General features: G+C 43.7%; 2 pseudogenes; one reads left to right on the top strand and one right to left on the bottom strand.

Moving 5' to 3' along the window:
* Positions 1-1278: 1278 nt before the first annotated feature.
* LOC142262730 (U2 spliceosomal RNA) lies at positions 1279-1484 on the bottom strand (annotated as a pseudogene).
* A 12282-nt stretch (positions 1485-13766) lies between these two features.
* LOC142262729 (U2 spliceosomal RNA) lies at positions 13767-13972 on the top strand (annotated as a pseudogene).
* Positions 13973-15163: the final 1191 nt, after the last annotated feature.

Genomic DNA, 15163 nt, shown 5'->3' with positions numbered 1-15163 from the left:
AATCCGTTAGCGACAGGAACCTCCAGGGTTTCCCAGCAGTCAAGACCCGATTGAAGGCAACAGCTCACACCGTAGAGGGAAGCACAGTCACCGCCAAGGCTACAGTTCCCAGGGCCAGAGCCTGCGGGCAAAAGGGGCTCCCTCAGCATCCATCCAAGCTGGGGAGCGGGTTACCGGTGGGAAGCCCGCTAGATTTTGGGGGAATAAAAGGGGTCCAACACCACATCCCCACAGGTGCACACCCACCCATCAAAGAGAGCTATAAGCCAATACCACCTTCACATTGCCAGTGTACCAAGGACATGTTGAGCAACATAAAGGCGGCTGGGGTTATCCGTGACAGTTGTAGCCTTTGGGCAGCTCTGTTGATCCTGTTAAAAAAGAAGGACGGCACCACTCCCCGTATTGAGGAATCGCTAGCTGCATTGAGAACTGCAAATTATTTTTCTACCCTTGATCTCACTAGTCACTATTGGCAAGTGTCCGTTGCTGAGGCAGACCGGGAGAAGACCGCCTTCGCCACCCCTATGGGTCTCTGCGAGTTCAAAAGCATGCCCTTCGAGCTGTGCAATGCGCCAGGAACCTTCCAGAGGCTGATGGAATGCTGCTTGGGACAAGATTTTAGGGTGTATAAAAAGGGAGATTAGATCCCGTGATCCCAACGTATTGTTACACCTCTATAAATCACTTGTAAGGCTACATCTGGAATATGGGAACCAGTTTTGGGCTCCACATTTTAATAAGGACATTCAGAAGTTAGAGTCAGTTCAAAGGTGGGCAACTAGACTACTACAAGGAATGGAAGGCCTCCCATATGATGACAAGTTGAAAAAGTTATTAAGTGATTATTGGCTGCAATGGGGCTTTCTGGCTGGTGCCAGCCTCTCTTCTTAGCACACAGGAACCACAATCCCTACACCATGCTTCAATGGATTCTCTCATCCCAGCCCAGTAAAACTACATATTTTACACAGTCATAAGCAGCCAAAAGGGATCTATTCTATTCAATTGCAAATGATCTAGATAAGACTGAGAATAAGATACTGCACGGGACATAGCAGAGTTGGTCAAGTTGAGTGGAGATGAGTTTGCTATTTGGCACAGCTTTTTGCATCAATAAAGCAAGTAAAAGGTGTGAAAGATAAAAAAAAGGGTGAAAGTGTGAAAAGTGAATTGGCCAAATTGAGGTGCATATAAAGTTTTTGCTTTCTTTCAATTCACTAATGGGGCTCATTTGAATCAGGTGAATTGAGTTCTGCTTTTGGAAACTGGGTTAAGAAGGGGTGCACCGGTCCTGGAGGTACTGCAATACCAGGTCAATGCGTGCAGTGGACAGAGCAAGATTTTTTCCATCTCCTTGTTCTAAAAATCCATTTAATATATGGTCCCCAGAGAGGGGACGTATCAGATATTAAACTGATAAGAACAGATTTAATTTTTTTTTTTTCTGTTTATCAGTAGGACTTCAAAATAACAAAGGTGATCGCCTCCCGTTGCCTGGGAACCGTCCAGGCACAAGAGGGCTATGTGTCACCAGAAGGCGCACACACTTCCTCAAGGCCGGCAGACGTGCAATCCCAGGCACCTTCCAGTACCGACCAAGGTAGCGTCCTCCGAAACTACACTTGATCTTAGCCAAAAGGCCGAGAAGCTATAACCCGAATTGGTTACGGCCTTGAGTGGCACCCTGGCCTATACCGGACACATCTTAGGGAGAGGGAGACAAACCCACGCCTACAGAAGACATTTTGTCACCCAAGCCAACCCTTGAAAAGGCTGTTTTGCAGAGCAAAAACAAGAAGAATGGTGCTTTTTGCAGCCGCCGCCCACTGCAATGAATCTGAATAACTCCTCCTTTTGGACACAAGCACCTCCCCTCCCCCTTGCAGTCTTTCCAATTCATGATACAAAAAGACGGACGGACAGGACAGGACAGGACAGGCTGCCTGACTTTCCGTCACTGCCACCCTTTGCCATCCTTGCCCGTAGAAAGCCCTTTCATCATCCCCAAACCCTAATCTTTTCCCTTCCCTTCCCAGATGCGTCTCACTCCCTTTCATTAGGAAGTGAGCGCAGCCTTTTCTCCGTTCTGCACATGCGCGACGTTAAACACAAATGCGCAGGCGTGCGTTCCATTACCCTCACTGCATTCCACTCCCATACAGGAAGTGGGCGCAGCTATTACTACGGTCGCACATAAAAGAACCCACGGCCACCACTGCACATAGCTGACTCCACCACAGGACACCCACTTCTACACCAACGCAGGTAAGACAGGATCGGCACCTCTATGCTCCCGTTACAATCAGGCTCAGTCACCATGTGATAACGCTCTCAACTCTTTAGTTGCAGGCTCCCCTTGCTTCACCTCCACTGGCTGTGCTGCCATTTCCTCTCCCACCTGGAAGGTATACTTTATTCCACTATTTTCCTGTTTCTCTCTTCCCCCTTTTCCCATAACCTACTTTTATCTGCATTTGTGGGGTATCTATATGCTATTTACATCATAGTTTTATTCATTAATATGGAAGGGAAGAGTGCCCATGAGAGTGTTGAACTGCGGAGAGCAAGAGATTAAGCTGCTCCGATTTGCCACCATTGATAAGCTGTTCTCAGTAGATACACATGCTATCCAAACAGCAGCATCCACCATTGCTTCAGCCCACCCATTCAGTGACAGCTCACCAAGTCAGCCAGAGGAGTGGTGTAAGGAATTACACGTAGGCACTGACTCCACACCTTCACATCACAAGAAGGGGGTCTACAGGCTAGTGCAAGAATACGAGCAAGTCTTCAGCAAACATCCGCTAGACTTTTGAAGAATAAAAGGGGTCAAACACTACATCCCCACAAGTGCACACCCACCCATCAAAGAGAGATATAAGCCAAAACTACCTGCACATTACCAGTGTACCAAGGACATGTTGAGCAACATGAAGGAGGCTGGGGTTATCCGTGACAGTTGTAGCCTCTGGGCAGCTCCGTTGGTCCTGTTAAAGAAGAAGGACAGCACCACTCCCCTGTATTGAGGAATAGCTAGCTGCATTGAGAACTGCAAATTATTTTTCTACCCTTGATCTCACTAGTCGCTATTGGCAAGTGTCCGTTGCTGAGGCAGACCGGGAGAAGACCGCCTTTGCCACCCCGATGGGTCTCTGCGAGTTCAAAAGCATGCCCTTCGAGCTGTGCAATTTGCCAGGAACCTTCCAGAGGCTGATGGAATGCTGCTTGGGACACCGAAACTTTGAAACGGTACTGCTATACCTTTATGATGTTATTGTTTATTCTAAAGCAAACAAGATTTTAGGGTGTATAAAAAGGGAGATTAGATCCGGTGAGCCCAACGTATTGTTACCCCTCTATAAATCACTTGTAAGGCCACATCTGGAATATGGGGTAAAGTCCTGAGCAGGTTGATAACCATTGGTTTGAGCATGGTAGGGTGTAGTGCGCATCTTCCTGCATCGGTAAAAGCTGCAGAAGTCCTTGAAGATTTCCGCTTCAAAGGCTGTGCCTTGATCTGTGAGGACTCTCTCTGAGTAGCCATGAGGTCTGCATAAGTGTGCTTGGAAGACCTTCGCTGCAGTATGGGCCATTAGATCTTTGACTTGTACCACAACCATAAATCTCGAGTAGTTGTCTACCATCGTAAGTGCATACGTGAGCTCGCCTCGATATTCTGCAACAAAACTCCCTTTTTCGATTTCAGTTTCAGCAAACACTCCTCTTCCTGTAGAAAATATTTATCATTACCTAAGACAGTCATTCTAATGCATGACAATATTAAGGCAATTTAGTTAAAACTTGTTTTAACTCACCTTTAAGGGGATTGATGTATTTCATGGTCAATCCAGGTTTGTCAGTGATGGCACTGACATAATGTATGGCGTCTTTTTCGGGCGTTATCCTTTGCCTTTTCATTGTGAAAATCCAGTTGCCTATATCAAAGCAAATTCTACTACTTGTAAAGTATGCAGAAAATGAAATGTAGAACATATAACATCAACTGCTTAGGAACGCATCATAGGTTAGTACTTAAAAGGATATTGTCATGTTCTAGTCATAATGCAAGCTGGACATTTTTCATGTTACCCTGTAATCGCCGGCCTGTTCTAATGCTCACAAGCCAAGATATAGGCTCAGCTGCTAAGGCTTCCCTCTGCCTTCTGAATGAAACTTGAATATGTCTGGGTCACTGTGTATATAGCAGGTGCTCAGAAAAAATAAGAGTCAATTCAATAGAAATAGCTCTGGCACACTATAGTGATCAATAACGTAAGAAAAGAACTCTTGGAATGCTGAAAATTCTTTATTTGTGCAAAAGGATAATTCATCCAACGTTTCGACCTTGTTTTTAGGTCTTTATCAAGGATAAAGTTATCTAAGATCATAAAGGGTTACAAAACCATATAAACACGTAATTAGTACATAGTACAACATAACAGTACAATATATTGCTACTTGAGAGTACAATGGGTCAAATGACCATGATGCACATACAAAAAATTTTTCCAAAGCCATAGTGAAAACATTTGTACTGAGGAAAGAAAATTTCCACATGACCTATCTGGAGAAACATTCTGGATCAAACAACCAAAAATAGTCAAGCAGGTAAATACACACCTATATGGATAACAGGATGATATGTGTTCAATTGTATAGCGTCATTGCCATTAAGGTACAAATGGAAAACTTGCAATCCTATATAGTGAAGGAAATGAACACATATCATATCAAAGAACACAGGAACATGGGTGTGAGAAAAACCTCAATGTTTATACTTTGTTCTTTATAATGGTGTGAACATGTATATGTCTCAGTACCTTATGCACTTGAGAATTCTAGTGAGTAGATCATGAAAGCCTATTTCAGAACTGGAATCGGTAAATAATTGTAGGTGGAATCTAAATGAAAAGATGGTACAAGTGTTATCATGACACGTGGGCTATAACACAATGGACCGTGTGACAAAGAAGAAAGGAGAGAAAGAAGAGGAAGAAAATGCAACTACCTGTAACATTACATGATAGTCACTGGTAAGTATCACTTGACAATTCAAGTGAAAAAGGATTCCTTTATTAAAGGGTTCTCAGTCGCCTCAGGATCATGAAATACTAGGGTAAATGATATGAGAATGGGTAAGAAGCACCACTAAAGGAAATATGAGATGCAGGACATATATCTATAAACCCCTGAACTGCATGATAGAAATAAAAAGAAGAAAAAAGAAAAAAAAGAAGAAAGAAGAAGAACACATAGAATGCGGAAAGAGAATGGGTACAACTACCTGAGTTACTGCAGGGAGGCCCCTGGTTGGTATTGTGAGGGTTAGTGGAATTCCTTCACTGAAGGGTTCTCAGTTGCCTCAGGTTCGTGAAAAATGCTATAGACAAATAATGCCCGGAGAAAAGGGGTTCATATACAGCGAATAATGGTAATACAAGGTACATGTGTCACATGTAATAGTATATATATATATATTGTACTAAGCTCTACACCAGAAATAGAAAGTAGTCCCTCTGCCTTCTGTCTAGGTGCCCTGAGTTATGTCCTGTAAACTGTCACAGGGACCCAGACACACATGTGTAGTAGGGGAATATCCCTGCTGAGATGCCAGTGCTAGAGCACTCGTTTGCTGTGGAGTTGAACGCTATGTGAGCAGTTCTTACCTTCAATGAGCAGAAGTCTCTTTTTTCAGATTTCAATATCTCTGTGGGTATCTGGCAGAAATATGGAATACTCTTTACTGCTAACACCCTGTACACCACTCCCACTAAAGGGGGCTTTACACGCTGCGACATCGCTAATGCGGAGTCGTTGGGGTCACGGAATTTGTGACGCACATCCGGCCGCATTAGCGATGTTGCTGCGTGTGACACCGATGAGCGATTTTGCATCGCTGCAAAAACGTGCAAAATCGCTCATCGGTGACATGGGTCTCCATTCTCGATTATCGTTACTGCAGCAGTAACGATGTAGTTCGTCGCTCCTGCGGCAGCACACATCGCTCCGTGTGACACCGCAGAAACGAGGAACCTCTCCTTACCTGCCTCCCAGCCGCTATGAGGAAGGAAGGAGGTGGGCGGGATGTTCCGGCCACTCATCTCCGCCCCTCCGCTGCTATTGGGCGGTCGCTCAGTGACGTCGCTGTGACGCCGCACGGACCGCCCCCTTAGAAAGGAGGCGGTTCGCCGGTCACAGCGACGTCGCCGGGCAGGTAAGTATGTGTGACGGGTCTGGTCGGTGTTGTGCAGCATGGGCAGCGATTTGCCCGTGTCGCGCAACAGATGGGGGCGGGTATCCACACTAGCGATATCGGGACCGATATCGCAGTGTGTAAAGTAGCCTTTAATAAACTGTGTAAAGGATTTTAAGTAAAAATCCACAATAAACCAGCGCTAGATGGGTTTTTATAATTTTATTAATAGACCACAAATAAAAAATTTTTTGCTATCCTTGTTTCAAGACAGAGTATTTGATAATATACAATACACTGATTATTACTAAAACCAAGGACCACATAAAACAAGGACCACATAAAATAAAAAATGAAAGTAATGAGAATAAAATTCTTTTGTATAACCAATTAACTTCGAGGTGATACAATATTCACATTGATTTAGTTTTACCAGTCTAATGTAATGCCCCGGCCGGTGGCATATATTTTGTTTGGTTAATAATTTAGATTTATACAATGAAAGATGTACTATACCACCCCTGGCTAACTTACAAGTTTTAAGTTGTACAATATAAGTTTGCGACGTTATATTCGCCCCCAGGGCCTGGGGGAATAAACCTCACAACAACTTGACCGCAAAAAACACCCCGGATTTCTCCGTTGATTAGGCTGGAACCGCTATGTACAGGATTGACCTGTTAGACTTCCAGAGCGGACGTTTTGAGGCCAGTGGCCGCGACTAGTGCTGGCTCTGGGGGAGATGTATGGTTACCGACATCCCTCTTTACAGAGCCTTTATAACACTTCACAAGGCCACAAACCAGCCGGTCCCGTATTCTCCCAAATGTACTTTCGAAATCAAGCAGTACGAAGCCACTGAAAGCACCAAGATGTTGGCTGCGGACAACAATAAGATCAGCGGTAACTACTCAGCCTCTCCAGCGGGCAGTCCAGACAGTATCCAGTGTCAGCTGACTGATTCCACACAGGAGGAAGTTGCTTGGCAGGTTAGCACCACACAAGGCTCCGATTCGCTTCCAAGCGAGCAATGCAGAACCGCTGGAGGTACCAATGTATCCTAGTTGCAGACAAAGGAAATGTCAGCGGTAACCTCTCAACCTCTCCAGCAGGCAATCCGTACCGTGTCCAGTGGAAGCCGGTTGATTCCACACGAGGGAGAGATTACTTGGCAGGTTATCACCGCACAGGTGAGGTAGGCAAAAACAGAGTCCTGATCCGACGCGCGTTTCGGGGGCGTGTAACGGCCCCCTTCCTCAAGGATAACTCAGCTGTTGCCTAGAGCACTATTTATGCATATATTTAATTGGTTATAATTTGCATAAAATTAAACAATGTTTAAATTCAACCAACATTCAATGACCACTACATATATCAATTTGTGAAAGACCGTTCATAATAGCCATATAATATAATTATGTGCAAAGGTTTTTCTAAAGGTTTTTCTAAAAAGACCTATATATAGCCTTGCTTGTATCATCATATACTGGGAAGACAATGTGTATATATGCATATGCTTTTTTTCAACAATAAATTTAACAAAAGGACATCATAAAGGTGTAATATAAATTTGCTATAATATGAAAAGCCCCTTATATCTACATCAACCTTGGGCAAGTGAAGCACCAATTTTAATATATATTATGCATATATACACATATATCTCCATGACAATCGCTTTTTTTTTTTTTTTTTCCTTCTCTCCGTATTATTATCAGTACCTATTACTCCTCTACCTATAAAAATATAAATTAATTAAAAGCAAACAGTTCTATATTATTATTGAGTCCATATGGTTTCAAGGTGTTCAATTCAAAAATCCATTGGCTTTCTGCTCGTGACATTTTTTTAATGAAATCGCCACCTCTCCAATCCTTAGTTATTTTTTGTACGCCCCATACTTGGGATCCTTTGAAGGACCCTCCATGTTTTAACACATAATGTCTGGATAGGGGGTGCTTAGTACATTTATTTTTAACACTTCTAATGTGCTCACCCACCCTTTTCCATAGGGGTCTAATAGTTCTCTCAATGTATTTTTTCTGACAGGGACATTGAATGCAATATACTACTCCCTTTGATTGACATGTAATAAATTCTCTAATCATGACTTCTGACTGCCCCTGTAAGAAGGATTTCCGTGAAATATTTTTTGTATTCTTACATACTATACAGCTTTTGCATGGAAAAAAACCTTTCAGGCCAAATAATCCTCCCTTATTAGGTGCTGTAAGATTACGTATGGTGGGTGCCACTAAATTGCCAATATTGTTTGCCTTCCTATATATGAATATAACGTCGCAAACTTATATTGTACAACTTAAAACTTGTAAGTTAGCCAGGGGTGGTATAGTACATCTTTCATTGTATAAGTCTAAATTATTAACAAAACAAAATATATGCCACCGGCCGGGGCATTACATTAGACTGGTAAAACTAAATCAATGTGAATATTGTATCACCTCGAAGTTAATTGGTTATACAAAAGAATTTTATTCTCATTACTTTCATTTTTTATTTTATGTGGTCCTTGTTTTATGTGGTCCTTGGTTTTAGTAATAATCAGTGTATTGTATATTATCAAATACTCTGTCTTGAAACAAGGATAGCAAAAAATTTTTTATTTGTGGTCTATTAATAAAATTATAAAAACCCATCTAGCGCTGGTTTATTGTGGATTTTTACTTAAAATCCTTTACACAGTTTATTAAAGGCTACTTTACACACTGCGATATCGGTCCCGATATCGCTAGTGTGGATACCCGCCCCCATCTGTTGCGCGACACGGGCAAATCGCTGCCCATGCTGCACAACACCGACCAGACCCGTCACACATACTTACCTGCCCAGCAACGTCGCTGTGACCGGCGAACCGCCTCCTTTCTAAGGGGGCGGTCCGTGCGGCGTCACAGCGACGTCACTGAGCGACCGCCCAATAGCAGCGGAGGGGCGGAGATGAGTGGCCGGAACATCCCGCCCACCTCCTTCCTTCCTCATAGCGGCTGGGAGGCAGGTAAGGAGAGGTTCCTCGTTTCTGCGGTGTCACACGGAGCGATGTGTGCTGCCGCAGGAGCGACGAACTACATCGTTACTGCTGCAGTAACGATAATCGAGAATGGAGACCCATGTCACCGATGAGCGATTTTGCACGTTTTTGCAGCGATGCAAAATCGCTCATCGGTGTCACACGCAGCAACATCGCTAATGCGGCCGGATGTGCGTCACAAATTCCGTGACCCCAACGACTCCGCATTAGCGATGTCGCAGCGTGTAAAGCCCCCTTTAGTGGGAGTGGTGTACAGGGTCTTAGCAGTAAAGAGTATTCCATATTTCTGCCAGATACCCACAGAGATATTGAAATCTGAAAAAAGAGACTTCTGCTCATTGAAGGTAAGAACTGCTCACATAGCGTTCAACTCCACAGCAAACGAGTGCTCTAGCACTGGCATCTCAGCAGGGATATTCCCCTACTACACATGTGTGTCTGGGTCCCTGTGACAGTTTACAGGACATAACTCAGGGCACCTAGACAGAAGGCAGAGGGACTACTTTCTATTTCTGGTGTAGAGCTTAGTACAATATATATATATATACTATTACATGTGACACATGTACCTTGTATTACCATTATTCGCTGTATATGAACCCCTTTTCTCCGGGCATTATTTGTCTATAGCATTTTTCACGAACCTGAGGCAACTGAGAACCCTTCAGTGAAGGAATTCCACTAACCCTCACAATACCAACCAGGGGCCTCCCTGCAGTAACTCAGGTAGTTGTACCCATTCTCTTTCCGCATTCTATGTGTTCTTCTTCTTTCTTCTTTTTTTTCTTTTTTTCTTCTTTTTATTTCTATCATGTAGTTCAGGGGTTTATAGATATATGTCCTGCATCTCATATTTCCTTTAGTGGTGCTTCTTACCCATTCTCATATCATTTACCCTAGTATTTCATGATCCTGAGGCGACTGAGAACCCTTTAATAAAGGAATCCTTTTTCATTTGAATTGTCAAGTGATACTTACCAGTGACTATCACGTAATGTTACAGGTAGTTGCATTTTCTTCCTCTTCTTTCTCTCCTTTCTTCTTTGTCACACGGTCCATTGTGTTATAGCCCACGTGTCATGATAACACTTGTACCATCTTTTCATTTAGATTCCACCTACAATTATTTACCGATTCCAGTTCTGAAATAGGCTTTCATGATCTACTCACTAGAATTCTCACGTGCATAAGGTACTGAGACATATACATGTTCACACCATTATAAAGAACAAAGTATAAACATTGAGGTTTTTCTCACACCCATGTTCCTGTGTTCTTTGATATGATATGTGTTCATTTCCTTCACTATATAGGATTGCAAGTTTTCCATTTGTACCTTAATGGCAATGACGCTATACAATTGAACACATATCATCCTGTTATCCATATAGGTGTGTATTTACCTGCTTGACTATTTTTGGTTGTTTGATCCAGAATGTTTCTCCAGATAGGTCATGTGGAAATTTTCTTTCCTCAGTACAAATGTTTTCACTATGGCTTTGGAAAAATTTTTTGTATGTGCATCATGGTCATTTGACCCATTGTACTCTCAAGTAGCAATATATTGTACTGTTATGTTGTACTATGTACTAATTACGTGTTTATATGGTTTTGTAACCCTTTATGATCTTAGATAACTTTATCCTTGATAAAGACCTAAAAACAAGGTCGAAACGTTGGATGAATTATCCTTTTGCACAAATAAAGAATTTTCAGCATTCCAAGAGTTCTTTTCTTACGTTATTGATCACTATAGTGTGCCAGAGCTATTTCTATTGAATTGACTCTTATTTTTTCTGAGCACCTGCTATATACACAGTGACCCAGACATATTCAAGTTTCATTCAGAAGGCAGAGGGAAGCCTTAGCAGCTGAGCCTATATCTTGGCTTGTGAGCATTAGAACAGGCCGGCGATTACAGGGTAACATGAAAAATGTCCAGCTTGCATTATGACTAGAACATGACAATATCCTTTTAAGTACTAACCTATGATGCGTTCCTAAGCAGTTGATGTTATATGTTCTACATTTCATTTTCTGCATACTTTACAAGTAGTAGAATTTGCTTTGATATAGGCAACTGGATTTTCACAATGAAAAGGCAAAGGATAACGCCCGAAAAAGACGCCATACATTATGTCAGTGCCATCACTGACAAACCTGGATTGACCATGAAATACATCAATCCCCTTAAAGGTGAGTTAAAACAAGTTTTAACTAAATTGCCTTAATATTGTCATGCATTAGAATGACTGTCTTAGGTAATGATAAATATTTTCTACAGGAAGAGGAGTGTTTGCTGAAACTGAAATCGAAAAAGGGAGTTTTGTTGCAGAATATCGAGGCGAGCTCACGTATGCACTTACGATGGTAGACAACTACTCGAGATTTATGGTTGTGGTACAAGTCAAAGATCTAATGGCCCATACTGCAGCGAAGGTCTTCCAAGCACACTTATGCAGACCTCATGGCTACTCAGAGAGAGTCCTCACAGATCAAGGCACAGCCTTTGAAGCGGAAATCTTCAAGGACTTCTGCAGCTTTTACCGATGCAGGAAGATGCGCACTACACCCTACCATGCTCAAACCAATGGTTATCAACCTGCTCAGGACTTTACCCCATATTCCAGATGTGGCCTTACAAGTGATTTATAGAGGGGTAACAATACGTTGGGATCACCGGATCTAATCTCCCTTTTTATACACCCTAAAATCTTGTTTGCTTTAGAATAAACAATAACATCATAAAGGTATAGCAGTACCGTTTCAAAGTTTCGGTGTCCCAAGCAGCATTCCATCAGCCTCTGGAAGGTTCCTGGCAAATTGCACAGCTCGAAGGGCATGCTTTTGAACTCGCAGAGACCCATCGGGGTGGCAAAGGCGGTCTTCTCCCGGTCTGCCTCAGCAACGGACACTTGCCAATAGCGACTAGTGAGATCAAGGGTAGAAAAATAATTTGCAGTTCTCAATGCAGCTAGCTATTCCTCAATACAGGGGAGTGGTGCTGTCCTTCTTCTTTAACAGGACCAACGGAGCTGCCCAGAGGCTACAACTGTCACGGATAACCCCAGCCTCCTTCATGTTGCTCAACATGTCCTTGGTACACTGGTAATGTGCAGGTAGTTTTGGCTTATATCTCTCTTTGATGGGTGGGTGTGCACTTGTGGGGATGTAGTGTTTGACCCCTTTTATTCTTCAAAAGTCTAGCGGATGTTTGCTGAAGACTTGCTCGTATTCTTGCACTAGCCTGTAGACCCCCTTCTTGTGATGTGAAGGTGTGGAGTCAGTGCCTACGTGTAATTCCTTACACCACTCCTCTGGCTGACTTGGTGAGCTGTCACTGAATGGGTGGGCTGAAGCAATGGTGGATGCTGCTGTTTGGATAGCATGTGTATCTACTGAGAACAGCTTATCAATGGTGGCAAATCGGAGCAGCTTAATCTCTTGCTCTCCGCAGTTCAACACTCTCATGGGCACTCTTCCCTTCCATATTAATGAATAAAACTATGATGTAAATAGCATATAGATACCCCACAAATGCAGATAAAAGTAGGTTATGGGAAAAGGGGGAAGAGAGAAACAGGAAAATAGTGGAATAAAGTATACCTTCCAGGTGGGAGAGGAAATGGCAGCACAGCCAGTGGAGGTGAAGCAAGGGGAGCCTGCAACTAAAGAGTTGAGAGCGTTATCACATGGTGACTGAGCCTGATTGTAACGGGAGCATAGAGGTGCCGATCCTGTCTTACCTGCGTTGGTGTAGAAGTGGGTGTCCTGTGGTGGAGTCAGCTATGTGCAGTGGTGGCCGTGGGTTCTTTTATGTGCGACCGTAGTAATAACTGCGCCCACTTCCTGTATGGGAGTGGAATGCAGTGAGGGTAATGGAACGCACGCCTGCGCATTTGTGTTTAACGTCGCGCATGTGCAGAACGGAGAAAAGGCTGCGCTCACTTCCTAATGAAAGGGAGTGAGACGCATCTGGGAAGGGAAGGGAAAAGATTAGGGTTTGGGGATGATGAAAGGGCTTTCTACGGGCAAGGATGGCAAAGGGTGGCAGTGACGGAAAGTCAGGCAGCCTGTCCTGTCCTGTCCTGTCCGTCCGTCTTTTTGTATCATGAATTGGAAAGACTGCAAGGGGGAGGGGAGGTGCTTGTGTCCAAAAGGAGGAGTTATTCAGATTCATTGCAGTGGGCGGCGGCTGCAAAAAGCACCATTCTTCTTGTTTTTGCTCTGCAAAACAGCCTTTTCAAGGGTTGGCTTGGGTGACAAAATGTCTTCTGTAGGCGTGGGTTTGTCTCCCTCTCCCTAAGATGTGTCCGGTATAGGCCAGGGTGCCACTCAAGGCCGTAACCAATTCGGGTTATAGCTTCTCGGCCTTTTGGCTAAGATCAAGTGTAGTTTCGGAGGACGCTACCTTGGTCGGTACTGGAAGGTGCCTCAAGGTCTGCCGGCCTTGAGGAAGTGTGTGCGCCTTCTGGTGACACATAGCCCTCTTGTGCCTGGACGGTTCCCAGGCAACGGGAGGCGATCACCTTTGTTATTTTGAAGTCCTACTGATAAACAGAAAAAAAAAAAATTAAATCTGTTCTTATCAGTTTAATATCTGATACGTCCCCTCTCTGGGGACCATATATTAAATGGATTTTTAGAACAAGGAGATGGAAAAAATCTTGCTCTGTCCACTGCACGCATTGACCTGGTATTGCAGTACCTCCAGGACCGGTGCACCCCTTCTTAACCCAGTTTCCAAAAGCAGAACTCAATTCACCTGATTCAAATGAGCCCCATTAGTGAATTGAAAGAAAGCAAAAACTTTATATGCACCTCAATTTGGCCAATTCACTTTTCACACTTTCACCCTTTTTTTTATCTTTCACACCTTTTACTTGCTTTATTGATGCAAAAAGCTGTGCCAAATAGCAAACTCATCTCCACTCAACTTGACCAACTCTGCTATGTCCCGTGCAGTATCTTATTCTCAGTCTTATCTAGATCATTTGCAATTGAATAGAATAGATCCCTTTTGGCTGCTTATGACTGTGTAAAATATGTAGTTTTACTGGGCTGGGATGAGAGAATCCATTGAAGCATGGTGTAGGGATTGTGGTTCCTGTGTGCTAAGAAGAGAGGCTGGCACCAGCCAGAAAGCCCCATTGCAGCCAATAATCACTTAATAACTTTTTCAACTTGTCATCATATGGGAGGCCTTCCATTCCTTGTAGTAGTCTAGTTGCCCACCTTTGAACTGACTCTAACTTCTGAATGTCCTTATTAAAATGTGGAGCCCAAAACTGGTTCCCATATTCCAGATGTAGCCTTACAAGTGATTTATAGAGGTGTAACAATACGTTGGGATCACGGGATCTAATCTCCCTTTTTATACACCCTAAAATCTTGTCCCAAGCAGCATTCCATCAGCCTCTGGAAGGTTCCTGGCGCATTGCACAGCTCGAAGGGCATGCTTTTGAACTCGCAGAGACCCATAGGGGTGGCGAAGGCGGTCTTCTCCCGGTCTGCCTCAGCAACGGACACTTGCCAATAGTGACTAGTGAGATCAAGGGTAGAAAAATAATTTGCAGTTCTCAATGCAGCTAGCGATTCCTCAATACGGGGAGTGGTGCCGTCCTTCTTTTTTAACAGGATCAACAGAGCTGCCCAAAGGCTACAACTGTCACGGATAACCCCAGCCGCCTTCATGTTGCTCAACATGTCCTTGGTACACTGGCAATGTGAAGGTGGTATTGGCTTATAGCTCTCTTTGATGGGTGGGTGTGCACCTGTGGGGATGTGGTGTTGGACCCCTTTTATTCCCCCAAAATCTAGCGGGCTTCCCACCGGTAACCCGCTCCCCAGCTTGGATGGATGCTGAGGGAGCCCCTTTTGCCCGCAGGCTCTGGCCCTGGGAACTGTAGCCTTGGCGGTGA

This window comes from Anomaloglossus baeobatrachus, unplaced genomic scaffold (genome assembly GCF_048569485.1).
Source record: "Anomaloglossus baeobatrachus isolate aAnoBae1 unplaced genomic scaffold, aAnoBae1.hap1 Scaffold_2495, whole genome shotgun sequence".
Classification (NCBI taxonomy): Eukaryota; Metazoa; Chordata; class Amphibia; order Anura; family Aromobatidae; genus Anomaloglossus; species Anomaloglossus baeobatrachus.
The sequence above is the reverse complement of the archived record's forward strand: the minus strand, read 5'-3'. Positions and strand labels throughout refer to the sequence as shown.